Below are 18,862 nucleotides of genomic sequence, written 5' to 3'. Positions count from 1 at the left end.
TTGTTGAAACTTTCTACAAAACTTCATGCTCAAATTTATTCTTAGACCATCTCATCAATTTATTGTCGGTCTCTATATCTTTAGTCTAAACCTTATCAACTATATACACTAACTAATCCAAAATTGGATGTTGCATATTAACCGTTGGAAATGATTGAAGAGTAATGGAATGGGTAAAGAATGTTTTCAATCATTGTTTTGTCATTGATGTCAAACTTGCTACTTGCAGGAATGACAATTTCTTTAGTGATCCAAATACTATAAGTTGGTTGATTGACAAGGAGGTGGCAATCAAAAAGATGTAACTAGAGTACCTAGAGAAAGGTTGAAGTTATGATGTTGTAATGAAGTATAAGGAACAACTAAGCCGTTGATGAAATAATGTATTGATGACATACTCTAAGACACAGAGGATGGACACACCAAGACATATCAAAGATCAAGAGCTGAGCAAGCTAGTTAGTGCCGAACAGATTTTCAGTTGAAGTCAAGCAAAGTTCAACTTAGTGTGTGTCGAGTGGTCTTCAGGTGTCGAGTGAAGATCAGGTGCCAAGTAGTAGAAAAGAAATAGGTGCTGAGTAAGTTTCCAATTGCATGCATGATCATTTCAGTTATGCACCATTAAGGATTTGTAGAAAAAGCATTATTAGGGCATTTGGACCTTGAATAACTAATTAACCCCCCCTCTCAGTTATTCTAAAGAATTATAACAATTGGTATTAGAGCATTGCTGCTGACTTAGTTTAAAGGGACTAGAAGCAGAAAAGATCAAAATGCCTAAGAGAGAAGTTTCCAAGCTCAACAAAGACAACTTTGTTGCATGGCAAAGCTTGATGAAGCTACATCTTGGATCCATAGAAGATTATGCCCAAAATTCAATTGTTACTGAACATGTTGATCCAACAATTACTCTTACTGGAGAATATTTGAAAAACAAACAGGAACACAATCAAACAATGCTGAAAATTGCTTCTGCACTCAACTATGCTGAATTCGATGATATCAAAGGATGTGACACTGCATTCAAGATGTGGAAAGCCCTATCAGACATTTATGGGGGAGATCAGAATGTCCAAAGAGAAAAAAGAGAAAGCCTCAAAAGAAAGTTCGATGATATGAAAATGGAAGAAAGTGAGAATGCTATTCAGTATGCCTCTAGAATAAAGGAAGTGGTAAGTGCAATAAGATGTTTGAGTGGTCAATTAGATGATGATACTGTTAATAGTAAGTTTTTAAGAACCTTGCTCCCTATCTATGCTATTAGAGTATCAGCTGTACAAGAGCTAAGATGTGTGTCAGGAAACAATCTAAGTTTTGAAGGTATAGTGGGTAGACTCACTGCATTTGAGTTATCTAACTTTGACAACTATAGACCTAAGAATGTTGAATCTGCTTTCAAGGCCAAGCTATCACTGAAAGATGCTGAACAGGTGAAATCAAAGAAGGAAAGAAAGATGAAATATGTATCCAATGACAGTAGCACTGATGAGGAAGACGTGGAACAATTAGAAGCATTACTAGCTAGAAGATTTCACAGAGGCAAAGGAAAATTCAAAGGTAAGCTGCCTATCATTTGTTTCAATTGCAATGAAGTAGGACATATTGTTGTGAGGTGTACACATAAAAAGGAATACAAGGAAGGCAACAAGTACACAAATAGAAGAGAAGATGATAAGAGAGATTACAAAGACAAATGCAAGAAGTGCTATATTGTTGAAGAAAATTCTGATGATAATGATGATGAAGTTGTTTATGTGGCCATGAAGGACCAATCTGATGAAGAAGAGCCTACAGCACTGGTAACATGTATGAACAAGAATGACAGATGGATCATAGACAGTGGATGCTCACATCACATGACATGAGACAAAAGTAAGTTTGTTAACTTTACTTACTATGATGGAAATAGTGTTAGATTTGGTAATGATGCTCCATGTCAAATCAAAGGAAAAGGTTCCATTAAGCTTACAGAGAAAATTTCATGTGATAATGCTTACTATGTTGAAGGACTAAACTACAATTTGCTAAGTGTCTCACAGTTAGGCAATGTAGGGTGCAAAGTAGAATTTGGAAATAAAACTACAAAAATCTATGATACTGCTGGCAGATTGATAGGAAAAGGAGATCAAACAAGAAGTAATCTGTTTTATCTTGATCTGAAAAATACTTCTTGTCTTGTTGCAAAATTTGATGATGTGTGGGTATGGCATAGAAGGCTATGTCATGTCAACTTTGATAATCTAGTCAATATAAAATGAAGAAAGTCAAAGGTTTACCTAAACTAAATAAACCTGACAATATCATGTGCAAACAATGTCAGCTAGGAAAAATGACCAAGTCAAGTTTCAAGAGTAAAAACTATACATCTAAAGAAGTACTTGAGTAAGTCCATACTGACTTATGTGGTCCAATAGAAGTATAGAGCTACAAAGGAGATAAATATATAATGTTGTTTGTTGATGACTATTCCAGGATGATGATTTTTATGTTCTTAAAGCAAAAATATGATGCTTTTCAAATGTTTAAGTGGTATGTGGCTAGAGTTGAAAAGGAAATAGGAAAGAGTTTGAAATGCCTAAGATCAGACAAAGGTGGTGAATTCACATCAAATGAATTTGAGATATATTGCAAAGACAAATGAATCAAGAGACAAACATTAGCCCCTAGAACTCCCCCACAAAATGGAATTTCTGAGAGAAAAAATAGATCTGTGATTGACTATGCCAAAACATTAATGATGGAAAAGACTGTTTCTCTAAAATATTGGAGAGAAGCTGTAAGTGTGGCTATTCATACACTGAACCAAGGTCAAGTCAAGAAAGGTACTAATGCAACACCTTTTGAATTATGGTATGGTCACTCACCCAATGTACATTTCAAAGTATTTGGTTGCAAATGCTTTATCCTTAAAGATGCTAGAAATGAAAAATTTGATGCAAAAAGTGATGAAGGCATATTCCTTGGTTACTCCACTAGAAGTAAAGCGTACAAGTGTTTAAATACTAACATTGAAAAAATTGTGGAAAGTGCAAATGTAAACTTTGATGAGCACGCAGATGTCCAAGTTGAAAAACTAAAGAGAATGGATGACTACAGAACCTTTGTGTATTCTTATGAAGGAATGCCTATTGACGAGGATACTACCAATCAAATTGGGATTCAATAGCAAGTTTCAGTCTCAGTCGAGTCACAACCAGTGAATGTCGAGCTGCATTCAGAAGTCGAGTTGCAGAATGAAGGAAATACTCATTCTAACTCTGAAGTCAGTGCACATAATAGAGATGTAGAACTACTTGACAATGAAGTGCATAGTGATCCTGAATCTGAAAGATCAAACATGGAAACAAGGACAGAACCAAGATTGTCCAAATATGTGAAGAGGCATCACCCTGCTGAACAAATAATTGGTGACAAAGATGCAAGACCAATGACGAGGAATAGACTAAGAAATGAATCATGTCTATTAAGAAAATTTGAACCTAAGACAGTGTATGATGCATTACAAGACGGTGACTGGTATAAGGCTATGGAAGAAGAGATTGATCAAATAAAGAAGAACAAAACCTGGAGTTTAGTTCCTAGATCAGTTGACAAGAATGTGATTGGCACCGAGTGGGTATTTAGAAACAAGCTAGATGAGAATGGTGAGATTACTAGAAACAAAGCCAGACTAGTATGTAAGGGTTATGCTCAAGAAGAAGGATTAGACTATGGGGAAACATTTGCCCCTGTTGCGAGAATGGAAGGTGTAAGAACTTTACTTGCATATGCTGCATATAAATGTTTTAAAATCTATCAGATGGATGTAAAGTCTGCTTTTCTGAATTATATATTAGAAGAGGAAGTCTATATTGAACAACTAGAGGGATTTGTTGATGAAAACAATAGGGATATGGTTTGTAAACTACATAAAGCACTCTATGGCCTAAAACAAGCACCTAGAGCATGGTATGAGAGACTTCACAAGTATCTAGTGCAAATAGGATTTGAAAGAACTGATGATAACAACAACATGTACATCAAATCAAAAGAAGGTAAGGATATTATTGTATCTGAAATCTTTGTGGATGACATAGTGTTTGGAGGAAAGGAAGTACTTTGCAAAAGTTTTGCTGACAAAATGAAACATGAGTTTGAAATGTCTATGTTTGGAGAAATCAAAATTTTTGTTGGTTTGCAAGTACATCAACTAAAACATGGTATATTTATGACACAATCAAAGTACATCAAAGAGATACTTAAAATGTTTGGATTAGAAGACTCCAAACCAGTCAGCACACCAATGGCAATAGGACATAAGCTATTCAAAAATGATGTATCAGCTGAAGTTAATCAAAAAATGTACAGATCCATGATTGGAAAACTACAATATGTTGTACATAGCAGACCAGACATAGCATTAGCAGTTGGAATAGTGGCTAGATTCTCTGCTAATCCTAAAGATAATCATCTCATAGCAGTAAAAGGAATAATGAGGTATCTCAAAGGAACTAATGATTTTGGCCTATATTATAAAAAGAATGAAAAGTTTGAGCTCAATGCATACACAGATGTAGATTGGGGAGGCAACATTGATGACAGAAAGAGCACAAGTGGAGGAGCATTATTTTTAGGTAAAAGACTAGTTACTTGGACTAGTAAGAAGCAAACATGCACATCTCAGTTCACTGCAAAATCAGAATATGTGGCAGTAGCAGTCAATTACACAAATATTGTGTAGCTCACACATTTATTAAAAGAAATGAAAGAAGAGGTAACCAAACTTGTGATATTGTATTGTGATAATACAAGTGCTATAAACATATCCAAGAATCTAGTAATGCATGCAAAAACCAAGCATATTGCAATCAAGTATCACTATGTCAAAGAATTGGTAGAAGACAAACAAGTGAAGATGGAGTACATTCACACAAAGGAACAGACTATAGATATCTTCACCAAACCATTGCCCAAGGATGCTTATGAATATCCTAGAGGCAAGTTGGGGGTAATACCCCTAACTCAAGCAGTTTAAAGCAAAGAAGCTGCCCTGCATCAACAGGAACAAATCATTGAAATATCAGAAGAATGTTGCAAAGGATGAAAATAGGAGCAGGAACTCCAAATCAGTCACAAGCATGGTGATAGAGGGAGACAATATGAGATGCAAAGCTTATATTTCACATGTAAAAGATGCTACATCTTTGGCATTTATGTCAAAGAGGGAGATATATGCAAAAAACTGATCATCAATACAAAGTAAGAGGGAGATATATATAGAGGGAGATATATATGAAAGATATGGAGATATATGAGATCAGTAGTAAAGGATGAAACAGTCAAGAAGGAAGCATAATGTAGCAGAAAATGTATATAATTTTGGTGGTAACTAAGTTGATCAAGTGATCGGTTTGGTTTTCCATCAATGCCAAAGAGGGAGATTGTTGGAAATGATTGAAGAGTAATGGAACTAGTAAAGAATGTTTTCAATCATTGTTTTTTCATTGATGTCAAACTTGCTACTTGCAGGAATGACAATTGCTTTAGTGATCCAAATACTATAAGTTGGTTGATTGACAAGGAGGTGGCAATCAAAAAGATGTAACTAGAGTACCTAGAGAAAGGTTGAAGTTATGATGTTTTAATGAAGTATAAGGATCAACTAAGCCATTGATGAAATAATGTATTGATGACATACTTTAAGACACAAAGGATGGACACACCAAAACATATCAAGGATCAAGAGCCGAGCAAGCTAGTTAGTGCCGAACAGATTTTTAGTTGAAGCTGAGAAAAGTTCAACTTAGTGTGTGCCGAGTGGTCTTCAGGTGCCGAGTGAAGATCAGGTGTTGAGTAGCAGAAAATAAATAGATGCCAAGTAATTTTTCAAGTGCCAAGCAAGATATAAGTGCCGAGTGAATTTGAAGAGCCAAGTTTCACAAAATTTCTTCAGGTGTCAAGCATCAGTAAATCAATAATGCCGAGTTGCTGCATTATTTTGAAAATCGAAGATTCGCCAGATCTGAGCCGACATGGTTGTTATCTAGAATTATGTGAATCAGATAGAAGATAAAAATGATGAGCTGGTGGCATAGAACACTGTAAAATGTTTTTGAAAAATATAATTGGATTCTAGATGAAGTTTCTAGATAAGAGTAAGATATGGGATAGATACATTGTATCTTACCTAATCTATTGAAACCCTAAAGTTGGAGAGGGTGAATTGAGTGGGAAAGGTATTCCAAATTTCTATTTAAGGAATCATAAGGTCACGAAGCAAGTGTGAGGTGGTCGAAAATGAAAGCATGAAGTGCTGAAGAAGGTGCTAAGATGGAAGAGAGCACAGATACTCTGCTTCGATAGGTGACCATAGATATGATTGCATTGGTATGATGAGTAAGAAGACTCAAGGTGAGGAAGCTTGAGATTACAAGCTTACAGAGCTGTAGTAATTAAAGCCAAGCAAAGGATTGAACTAAAGTGTGATTTGCAATCTGCAATACATGTTGTAAGTTGTATCAGATCAAAAGTCATTATTGTTACTCTCTAGCAATTGTAACAGTTAAAATAAATCCTATGGACTTAGGTTGGTTTAATAGCCATGTTGTAAATCCTTTAACAGGGTGACATTCCAAGTGAATGTTCCAAAGTCCTTTAACCAGGCCCATTCTTAACAGTATGGTGAAATCCTCTAACAAGGCCACATTTAACAATGTGTTGTAGCCTTTAACAGGGCAGGCCTTTAACAAGGCAGACCATCAGAAGTGGTTGAAATGAATTGTGTAGTTATTTTGTGGGTATCATCCCCACTCCAGTTTTACCTTCTTATTCTTGGAGGGTTTCTGGGTTATCAAATTCTTAGTGTTATGGTGTGATGCATGTTTACTTTTTATAGTTGTTTAAATGTCCAATTGCATGCATGATCATTTCAGTTATGCACCATTAAGGATTTGTAGAAAAAGTATTATTAGGGAATTTGGACCTTGAATAACTGATTCACCCCCCCTCTCAGTTATTCTAAAGAATTATAACAATTAACATCAACAATATTAAATGCATCAACAAAAATATCCTTTATATTGTGCAATACCTATTTCTTTTTGTGTTCTCTCCTCAACTATCCTCGCTTTTTCTTGCAATGTAGCAAGGTTTGCAAGTCTTCCATCTATTCCAATATCATATTGTTCAAGTCATATATAGGTAATGTGATGAATTCATCTATACTCACTAAATCCTATGTTGTATCATCTTCTTGTGCCATCATTTAAGATTAAGGGGTGCTATAACTAGGTAGTGATATCTGCAATTGTTTTCCCTTCATACTCGATCCAAGTGACTTCCCTTGTTGAGTTGATTTAAATTGTTAGACATGTGTAACATTTAAGGTCTCTCTAGCTATAACACTTAGAAATTCAATAAGAGCTTAGATAGCCTCTTATTCTTTGGGTTTCTCTATCTCTATTGTTTCTTTCTCTTCTTATGTCTTACTCTCATCTAGTTTGACATCCATGACATGGGTAAATTGTGGATACATAATTATTGCCTTGCCCTGTTGCTTGGTACTCATGTCAGAAACCATTGTAACTGATGTAACATTGAAACCTTTAGTACTTGTACTCTAAATCCTTGGATAATCTTGTACTTGTAGTAACACAGGATAAATGATAGAGAGGGATTAGAGGCATCTAGTGTAGCATTTTTTAGATCTTTGTAAGTCAATACATTCTAATTCTGTGGGGATGAATTAGGAATATCCTCAATTGTGACAATATCTTGTTGTTTACACCCTTCTACCAAATTGTCTTATATCTTCTACAAGTTTGGCAACTTCTATTGTATGATCCTCCTCTTCCTTGACTTCTTCACCTATCTCTTCTTTTTCATCTTCTTTAATATTCGATGGAATAAGAAATCTAAATGCTTCCTTCCATATACTTATGCTTTCTTTCTCAACTTCATGAGCCTTATTTATCAAAATTTTATAAGCCCTCTCCTTAGGTATAAATTTCCTCACAAAATATTTTAGGGATATAGACATATGTGTCTTTCCCAAAACTAGCATTTTTTGTGCTAACACAATCTCCCTAATTTGTCTTTTAGTAGATAGTGCCCACTTTCACTTAGCATTAACTTTATTATACAGGTTTTCAAGAATGTCTTACCTAACTCTATAGGCATAGATTTGAATTGTATCATCATGTCTATCATAGCTTTTTCAATCTTCTCTTGACCTTCTTTATTTAAAGAATCAAAATTGATTATCTTTAATGCTTCTATATTGTCTGACTCTTTCATTGTCTCACATACCTAGTCAACAATTATTGGAGGCAGTCTGGTTACAATTTGATGTTATCTCAAATCATCAGATTTTGTTTCTTCATCCTCTACCTCCCACTCCTGTTTCATGACCATTTTTCTCCTCGACCTCTTAGGTAGATTTTTCTTTGGCATTCTAGTCGGCTTCCTCTTTCCTGGACTACCTTTCTCCTTTACACCTAGGGGTTGGGTTGCCTTTGAACTTGTAATTACTCTTCTTTTTAGCTCTAGATTAGGTGGTGTAGAAACCTTATTTACACCTTTCTTAAGACACTCTTTAACTTTTGGATCGACAACCAATATTTTCTTCTGCTTTTTTTCGTTGGGCTTGACAACAACTAGTTCTTTGCCCTTAGATAACTTGACTTTATCTTCTTCTTCAGATTCCTCATCCTCTCCTTTTCCTTTAGTGATATGAAGTTGATCTTTACCAAGTTTTCCCTAAAGATTCTTCTTTCTTTTTCTATCTGTCTTGGGCTCTTTTGTTTCTAAATTCATTCCTCTCTTAGCAGTATCATTTGTATCGAATGGCTCAGCATTTGCATCAATATCTTCATATAGCAATGCATCCATTGTTACTATTACTTCATCAAAATTCACTTTATATTACATCAACCTCATCCATGCAATCCTTGGTAGTACTTCCTATGCATATATAAAATATGTATCTACCATAAAGCATATACCATCAAAATAATTATCCACAACCGGCTTAGGCATCCCTATCTCTCCAAGATTTTTTGACAATTGTTGCAATTGTATCTCAACTAGATCATAACTATGACCTTTCCTCACAATTTTGTATCCAAGTCCACTACAATGCAAGGCACACTATTTAATTGACTTGACTGATAGAACTTGTGTGCAATCACACGTACTACAAATTTAATGATAGGGTCATCGATCCCATCAATCAACATGCCATAACCATTCCACTCTGCCTTTGTATGATAGCCATGTTGATCTTAATTGGTCCACCCTCTAACCAAATCTTTATATCTTGCACACAGTTCAACACAATCTTTATCCACTCAACCTTGAAAACCTTTAGAAAGGCTAGGGCATGGGTTATCCCTTTCTTAGCAATAATCTTGTGCTCCTCCTTCAACACTCCATTATCACACAATTTTTAATATTTTGCACAAATTTTGTAGTCTCTAGTCTCTCCCACTTTACACATATAACATGATCGTACATCATGAACCATTAATATCCTTGGTGAAATTCATGTTAGGGAACCAAATTCATCACCATTCAATGTAATGTTTAGATATTCTTTAAAATTTGGTGGACACTGATCATTCCTCACAATCCATGCATTTCTCTCCTTCAAAATTTCTTTTGTAGACGCAGACGTAGATGATGTCATCTCTGAAGTAGGGTTCAGAAAAAAAAAATCTTCAATAACTTTGAAAATAACTTACTCAACATTGAAAACTTAACTTACTATGATCCTTCAATTCACCAATGAGACATTGTGATTTGCTTGCTATATCACTGAAATTTCCTTTGAATTGCTTGAGATCTGAAAATTGCTTGATAAAATGAAAGTGAATGTCAAAATTTGATATATACCTTCAATCTATCCATTTAGGTCTATAATAAATGTGTTTGTAGTTAGGTAGGTACACAATAGATGTCTCATCTTTTTGTACCTCTTTTCATTCAAATACTTAGTCACTACCACTATTCTTGGTCAACACCAATTCCTTCAGCCTATACATCAACTCAGTCAATATAAGCTCTTGGTATATATGGAAATGCTTAGTCAATATAGACTATATTACTAATGCTCAACACTTGACAATAAAAACATATTTCATTGCCCAATACTTCTCTCATATCTATCCTAATGCATGTTGATTCACATTGATATGGATGTCTAACCATTTTTCTTGTTAGGAACTAATGTATGATATTCTATTTAAGTATACAGCCCCTTACATACCTTCTTTGCTTAGTTACATGTGGTGCAATCACGTGATCCATTAGATTGGGTGATCTCAGCTTGCTTTCTCCAGTACTTCCAGCTTCTACTATTTCTTTCCATGTTTTTTTCATCTCAACTTTGTCTTTTCCTTTATTGTTTTCATTATTTGGTGGTAATTCTTAGGTCTTTCAATTCTTACTAACATGTCCAACCTTAAGACAATTGAAACAAACTAGGTTTCCATTCAACCATTTCTTATAGTTACCTCTAAAATGTGTCTTGATGCAATTCTCTAGAATGTGCCCATGCTCTCTACAATAATGAAAATTATACCATGTGTTGTAATCCTAATTGTAAGAGTTGCCTTGCTGAGGTACATGTATTTTCTTTTTAGACGTTCAGTTAGATTTTGCCTTGGATCTACATTCATGAGCTCCATGTCCATATTTTAAGCAGTTATAACAATGTCCTTCAAATCTAGATGTAGTAGGTGTATCACTTTTATTTATCTTGCATTCATGCGCTTGATTTCCTTGCTTCTTGCAATTAAAAAAATTACCAGTAAAATTAGGTTTAGGGTTTTGCATACCATTTTTACTTTTGCATATGTTAGCAGTGTGTCCAAGTTTACCACAATGATGACAAGTAGGTTTGTCTTTGGATTTTGCATTTCTTCGCTCACTATTCTTTGATGATTCTCCTTCCCTAGTAGATGAAGAATTCTTGACATGTCCTTAACCAAAAGTATCACTGGATGACTAGAAGTATTCTCATTAGTTTTCTTCAAAGTATCTGATAGCTTCACTTAGTTTGTTCATTCTTTCTAGAAGTTGTTTCTCAGATCTCAACACATTCCTTAGTTGGTCACTTTGTAATCTCAGATTTGTGATCTGCATGCCCTTTCTATTGATTTGCAAGCAACAATTAGGTTATCATGTCCAACTGATTATTTGTAAGCTTCGTCACATCAAATGATCTTTCCTCAAGTTGGTAGCAATTTCTCTTTTATCTTCTTCAGCCATGAGTTCTTCTTCTTCAGCTTTCTTATTTTGTTCAATCACTTCATATAGTCTTACTAATTGAATTTCATGTTCTCTTTTGAGTTCTTTGACTTCTTTATTCATAATGTTGTTCTTCTCCAATGGGTTTTCTATTGATGAATCATTGTCATCAATATTTCCATTGTTAAGCAAACCTTGTGTATCAAATTCCTTGTAAAGTTTTTCATTTTGCTAAATGGCCAAATCTTTCCTTTTCTTTAAGGATTTTTGTAACTCATCTTTTGCTCCTTTAAGTTGCTGTAATATGATCTAGATTTCAATCTTCTTGTTCTCAATGATTCTTCCCATTTTGTATTCCTCCATTTCGAGATCTTGTGCTCTCACATTTCTATACTTCATTAAAGAGAAATTAGCTCTAATACCAATTGTTGGAAATCTTAATGGGAAACAAGATACTAAGAGGTGGGGTGAATCAAGATCTATAATTTTTTTTTTCTAATAGAACAGTTAATTGTATTCACACCTAATCCATCTCATATCATATAAACATAAGTTCTTGTAATTCTGAAATGAAATCTATCTATAAGCATACCATCCATGTAATATCAACTCATAACTCAATGATTTTGGTAACCTAGAATCAATTCAAGTTGAAGGTAAAACTAGGGTGGGGATGAAACTCAAAAATATTTACTACTACAACAAAAAAAAATTCTTCGTAGGGCTACAATTTGATCATTTATGATGATCTTCCCTATGAGGGGTTTTCCCTACTAAGAGCATTTAAGACTATTGGGTCTTACCTTGTTAAAGGATTTTACACTTATAATAAAGTTAGGACTCTGTTAGGAGATTTAAATAAGGTATGTTAGAACTACTTTGTCAATATATGTTCCCTAACTCAATCTATTAAAACTAATTTAGTACCTAATCCTTTAGTTTACTTTGAAAGCTTATTACAAATCTCCTCTCTTCAAAATCTCAATATGATCTCCTTATCTAATATCTATATTTTGTCCTTCACTACTTTGGTTTCTCTATTTGACCTTCTTTAAAACTTAGCCTTCCTTCACTCTGTACCTAGCTTTTTTTCTCCTTCACGCTCGCTTCCACTCTCTCATAGTGATTTAAGTTTAGAATCTTTCGTAAATATATAATTATAGAAAGTTCTAGATTAAGATCACTAATCCATATTTTACCCTTTTGTTGTTTTCCCTTTTGATTTTTTGATTGGTCAATCTGGTTTTCTTGGAATTAATGCCTTCTAACAAAATGCATAATCAACTCCTTGAATCTCTCTACAATCTTTAAATATCATGTAGAAGTCAGCTAAAATGATTTACATAAGTTTTTTTGCAATTAAAAACTCATATCTCAAAACTAGTTTACTAGACACTTGAATGTTCTAATGCTCGGTCATAATTAAGATTCATGTTGTCACTTGACTTCTATACACTCAACATATACTGACTCACTCAACATTAACTGACTTTCCAAATGCTCAGTCTCTTCTATGTTATTTGGCATGTGTGTTGACTCGGTCTCTACTGGGGTTCTCTGCAACCTTTGACTTGCTCGGCTTATGATAAAATGTAGACAGATCCTTTGTAGTGTGGCCTTCTCTGGATGGTTTGATCACAATGATGACCATCCAACACTTCCTTGGAAATGACTAAGTGTTAGACATTAATAGGCAACTTGGTCTAGATATCAATAGGTATATACTAATGTGTTGACTGCTTCTCTCTAAAATGTCTTGGATACATCATTCTCAAACATCATGGCTCTTGTTGCTTCTATTACAGACCTATTTCTTCTTTCAAAAATCTCATTTTGCTTAGTAGCCTTAGGTGTTGATAGTTGTCTCTTAATTCCATTTTCTTCACAAAAGGTATTAAAATCTCTTTAGGTAAATTCTCTACCTCTTTTTGATCTTAAACATTTTATCTTTACTCCAAATTCATTCTTGACTCTATTCTTGAACAACTTAAAATTTTCAAATGCCTCAAAATTTTCTTTAATAAATGCTACCCTCATCATTCTAGTGAAATCGTCGACAAAAATCATAAAGTATCTTTAACCATATAATCCTCTTGTTCTGGTAGGACCACTCAAATCTATACGAACAATCTCCAATTTCACTGTGGTAGTGAACTTCTTCCTAGGAAAAGAAACTTTCTTCTGCTTAGCCATAACACATTCTTTATGAAAAATACTAGTAGGTTTCACAATTCTAGGTAGATCTTTGATAGAAAATGTACTAATAGCATTCACAATATTATCAAAATTTATGTGACAAAATCTTCTATGCATAACCAACTATTATCCACCTTTGCAACCAAACAAGTCATATACGTAGGGTTCAATTGAAACACATTACCTTTGAACCTTGTACCAGTGCCAATCAACTTACAATCTTTATCCTTGATAGTTCATGTCTTCTCTATGAATGACAATTGATAACCTTTATCAACTAACTATCCAACAAGAGTAATCGATCCTATTACCTTAATATGTCATATGCTTTATGTCTATACTTGTGACAATTGTGGCAATATCCTTCAAATCTCTGTGTGCTCATGATCTTGCTCATACATTCTAGTGCCTAATGTCCTTGTTTGTTTTACTTATGACAATAACCCTTGAATTTTTGCTTAGGGTTCTAATTTGCATTGTTGCTTCTGCAAACATTTGTTGTATGACCTAACTTTCCATAATTATGACAAGTAGGTTTGTAGTTCTTACCTTTGTTGTTTCTTTGTTCACCACTTTTAGATGATTCTCCTTCCTCAATACTAGTGTATCCTAATCCAATGGTATCATTGTTAGATCTAGGAGATCTCATCAGTTTCTCAAAGTATTTGATGGCTTCACTAGGTTTGTTGAAACTTTTAGTAAATTCCTTTACTGATCTTAGTATATTCCTTAGTTTCTCATTCTATAACTTCAGGGTTGTGATCTTCATGTATTTTCCATGCAATTCATGGTTTGCAATGATGATATCCAATTGCATATTAGCAAGTTTTTGTACATATGATGTCTTCTCTTCCAGTTTATTGGTTAGTGTTCTTTTGTCATCTTCAATCATGACTTTGTCTTCCTCAACTTTCTTTTTTATGTTTGGTCACCTCACATAATAAAATTGATTGTACTTCTTATTCTATCTTAAGATTTATGACCTCTTCAGTTAGGATACCAATCTTTTCCATCAGATATGCAACTACTACATCAAACTTACTTGAGTTTCCATTCTCAAACAATCTAGTAGTGTCTTCTTCTTGGTAATGAGTGTCATTTTTCTCAATAGCTATCTCTTTCCTTCTCCGTAATTAAAGTTGTATTTCTTCTCTTGCTTCATTGAGTTGGTGTAGGGAAAGTTGTACTTCAATCTTCTGGTTCTCAATAACCTTTCCCAGCTTGTAGACTTCCATCTTTAAGATCTTTCCTAAAAGATGTAAAACTTTCCTTTCCATTTCCTTTCCAAAGAATAAAGGTTTGATACCAATTGTTGGAAATAACAATGGGAAAGTAAACTCTGAGGTTGTGGGGGGGGGGGGTGTGGGGCATGAATCAACACTTCAAAATTTTAACCATAAAACATTCACCACACATCCATCTTAAAATTTAGCATGTAAACTGAAATAGCTAACTACACATGTTCATCCATAGCATGAAACAAATAACACATAACACAATAAATTTGTTACCCAAAAGTCCTCCAATGAGAAGGTAAAACTGGGGTGGGGATGACACCCACAAATCTTCACTGTTGCAACTATAAAGCATAGCCAATTAAAGTTACAATAAGTTTGACCATAAACTGTGATCTATCCTGTGAAAGGTCTGCCCTGTTAAAGGCTTACAAAGATGGTTAAGTCTCACCCTGTTAAAGGATTTCAATACCCTAGTAAAAGTGTGCCTTGTTAGAGGACTTTGAATTACAATAAAATAAGCACTCTATTAAGAGATTTAAACAAGCCTATTAGGACTAATCTGTTAGGAGATTTTCTCTGCATCTCCTGTTAGAATTATTCAACACCTTGATCCTTCAGTTAGCACCTTACTGCTAGATGTTAGATCTTTTCTTTCTTGACGTATACTTGATCCTTCTGATTAAATATGTCTTCTCTATCCTCTCTCTGCTTTCCTCTATTCTCTCTAACTAATTCTGCAATTCATAATATTATCACAACCTTCATAGCCACCATGAATGATCTCTCTATACTTAACATTCATCTCTCTTGTATCTCCTTCTCTTCCTTTACATATACAAACTATTTAGGATTTGTCTCCTTAAGTAAACACAAGTGGGCTAGGGTTAGGTAGGAATCAACAGTAGGTTGATCCATTTTGCGACTTAGAACATCCCTAAATTTGATTGGGTGCATGTACTCCATAGGAATTCCTAATATACATCTATCCTTATCTTCTATAATTGTAAAACAATTGTTAAGTTAGCCCAAAAATGGTTTACATAGAAGTTTGTGTCCTTACAAACAACTATGTCCAAAATTGTTCACTTGGCACTTGAAGTCTTTGATGCTCGGCATCCATGATAACTTTAGTGTTGTAACTCAACTTTTGAATTAATTAACATACTCTATTTACTCGGCTCTTGAATCACTCAACATGTATAGTTTTCTCAGCATAGACTAGGTATAAAACTCAGCATGTATTGTCTGGAAACTTATGCTCGACATACTTTAATTACTCAGCTTGCACTAAAATTTTGCTAAATAATGATTAAGTGTTTTGTCACTACCTTTTTCAAAACCAATATGAGATTAACATGTATAGGTCTGATTCTTAGTAAAGAAGGTATTCAACCTATACCTATGCCTATGCCTATTTCTCTACTTGATGCTAGCTCTGGAATTCCCCTCAAATAGATTATTGGAGGACCTATAATTCTATGGGCCCTACCCGTACTATTCATTAGGGGCCCATTGTGATGCCTTTGTGAACCACACCATCCATCATGTTCTTTATGCATGGCCTGCTGCCATGGTCCCACATTCCCCTAGGGGCAGGGGACATAGTAGCATTGCACTTTTAATTAGGATTGATCAAAGCTACGGGGACACATTAGGATTGGATAGACCTATTATTAGGGAAAGGTATTAAACACGAGCAATATGACCCTTCAATCTCTAGGTACAAAATTCTCCAAAGCTAACCATTATTCTATTTTCAACATCATAACCCTATGAGATTAGTTATCTCCCATTATCCATAGCTTATTTTCTAGCTAGTTGAGGCATCTATCTTTAGAAATCCTATTATTAAGCCTACCTACTAAGTGGGTAAAGTTTGACAATCTTTCCCCTGATTGCTTCGACCCTATAGAATTATAGGGCTAATTGCTGCAACTATAGTTCATTCGCACGTGCTACTGATCTATTTTTCATGTTTTAAGGGAGATTGAGATCAATTGACATTGTAGAGAGATTTCCCATGGATAGTAGGGGCCCAACCTTCTATACTCAATTTTATGGTAGGTCTGTCACCAATCTAAATAGAGAGTTTAGGAGTGCTAGGGAAACCATAGGGACTAAGCTGCTATACTTTGGCTTGGCTTCATCTCATGATTGCCTTCTTGATCACTTCAATCCATGGCATCTCCCTTCATATCCATGGAAACCCTATATACATGGGAATGCGAGATTATCCATATGTCTAGATATCCTCATCTGGCCATATCAATTGGTGGAGCTGACCAATCATCAAAGATCCTACTCACTGCTCATAGCCACACACCAGGCCAAGGAAACAATCATTTTTAGGGTCATTGGCCCTACAAGAAGCTCATCTTGAATGAAGAGGGATTCATAACCCTTTATAGTGCCTTGATCATTTTTTTCTTTATTTGATGGTGCATTACCTTGCCCATAAGCCTAGAGGCACCAATAATGTAAGATTCTACTAGAGCCATAAAATTGTAAGGGCTCATGATAAAAAGACAAGTTAGATAGCGTACCTACTCATGGTCCCTATATTGTAAAGGAGCTTCTAATGGGAGTTTGAATGGGGACCACCTGCCTAGATTGTGTCGAGGGGAGGTCCCCAACTATGAAATCTAGTTAGTCGGTCGAGGATATCACGTATTCAATCTCCATATATGGAAAACGATTGAGGTGATAGAATATGCTTTTTTTGCTGTTGGCATAAAGTTATTTGTCATTAGTGACAACACCGAGTAACACAATTCAAACCGAGCACTGGCAACACAGTTCAAACTGAGCACTGGCAACACAGTTCAAACCGAGCACTGGAGACATAGTTCAAACCGAGCACTGAAGACATAGTTCAAATCGAGCATCAAAGACATAGTGTCAACCGAGTAAAGTTGCACTTAGTGTCAACCGAGTAAAGTTGCACTTAGTGTCAACCGAGTAAAGTTGCACTTAGTATTAACTGAGTGAGGAAGCACTTAGTGATAACCGAGCTCAGGAGGTTATCGAAGAAGTTAGTTTCCATCGAGGGACACTATATCTACCGAGTCACCAATGGTTACCGAGTTCTAGGCAACATTGTATGACTAGTATGAACCGAGCCCCTACCTCTACCGAGTGCATGACGATGCCGAGTAACGTAGTGGATGCCGCATATTAGAAGGTCATCAAGTCTGTCTGAAGAACCCGAGTTTATTTTACCATTTGGCCGACTCAATTATATTTTGTTCACTTGTGTTTGGCCGACCTTGCATGAATAATTGTTGGAATGGTATATATATATATATATATATATATAATGTATTGTATCATTCAAGAGATATAGAATTGACACATTCAAGAATACACAAGAGATAGAATATTGCAAATAGGGAGAGACATAAGATATGATATCCGAATTCATCAGCAGAAAAGAATACTCAGCAAGGTCTACCAGGAGCATAAATGATTTCATCAATCACAGAAGGTGATCTACATTAAAGAACTTAGTCAAATTGTAAGTTGATCTGTTGGTTCATCCTAACAAGTGAATCATTTTTGTAAATCCTTTAACAGGGTAGACTTAACCGTCTTTATTCAAATCTCCTAACAGAGTGCATAGTTGTAAAGTATGTTTGTAAATCCTCTAACCAGGTGGATCTAGCAATCCTCTGTGCTCCTAACAAGGCAGATCACCATAAGTGATCATTGTAAGCCTTAACCGGCCAACTTCATACTGCAGTAACGAAGCTTTGTGGGTATCATCCCCACCCCAATTTTACTTTCTATTTTTGGAAGGTTTCTGGGTCACCAAATCTCTGTGCATATATAGTTTAAATGTTTAATAGTTTTTTATGCAGTAGGATAGATGAGTAAATGTTGTGTATGGTTGACTTAAAAGTTTTATTGTTACTGATTCACCCCTCCCCTCTCAGTAACCTATTATATCTTGAATATTTCCAACATTTGCTTGTGGTTTGTTTTTCCTTTAATGCAACATCTACTTATAAAGATTATGAATTGATCATAGTAGCCCTAATATTCTAATGGGGTGGTAGAGCACAAAGTGGTGACCCACCATCTATATTCATAGAGCTGATCATTACCATGACCCGTGTTTGCTTGCTAGGTAGGGGCCATTTCGAGTGGGTTCACTAGCCTTACAAAATGGTCATTTCAGGTGGATAGGGGAGGCCCTTGAATTT

General features: G+C 35.1%; 1 pseudogene; it reads right to left on the bottom strand.

The window, feature by feature from the left end:
- The window catches only part of LOC149564174 (receptor-like protein 4), a 38,863-nt pseudogene extending 31,305 nt beyond the window's left edge, over positions 1–7,558 (bottom strand).
- Positions 7,559–18,862: the final 11,304 nt, after the last annotated feature.

Source organism: Cupressus sempervirens, chromosome 4 (genome assembly GCF_028749045.1).
Source record: "Cupressus sempervirens isolate cs-2001-9-10 chromosome 4, ASM2874904v1, whole genome shotgun sequence".
Lineage (NCBI taxonomy): Eukaryota > Viridiplantae > Streptophyta > Pinopsida > Cupressales > Cupressaceae > Cupressus > Cupressus sempervirens.
Note: the sequence above shows the minus strand (reverse complement) of the source record. Positions and strands in the feature narration are given on the sequence as shown.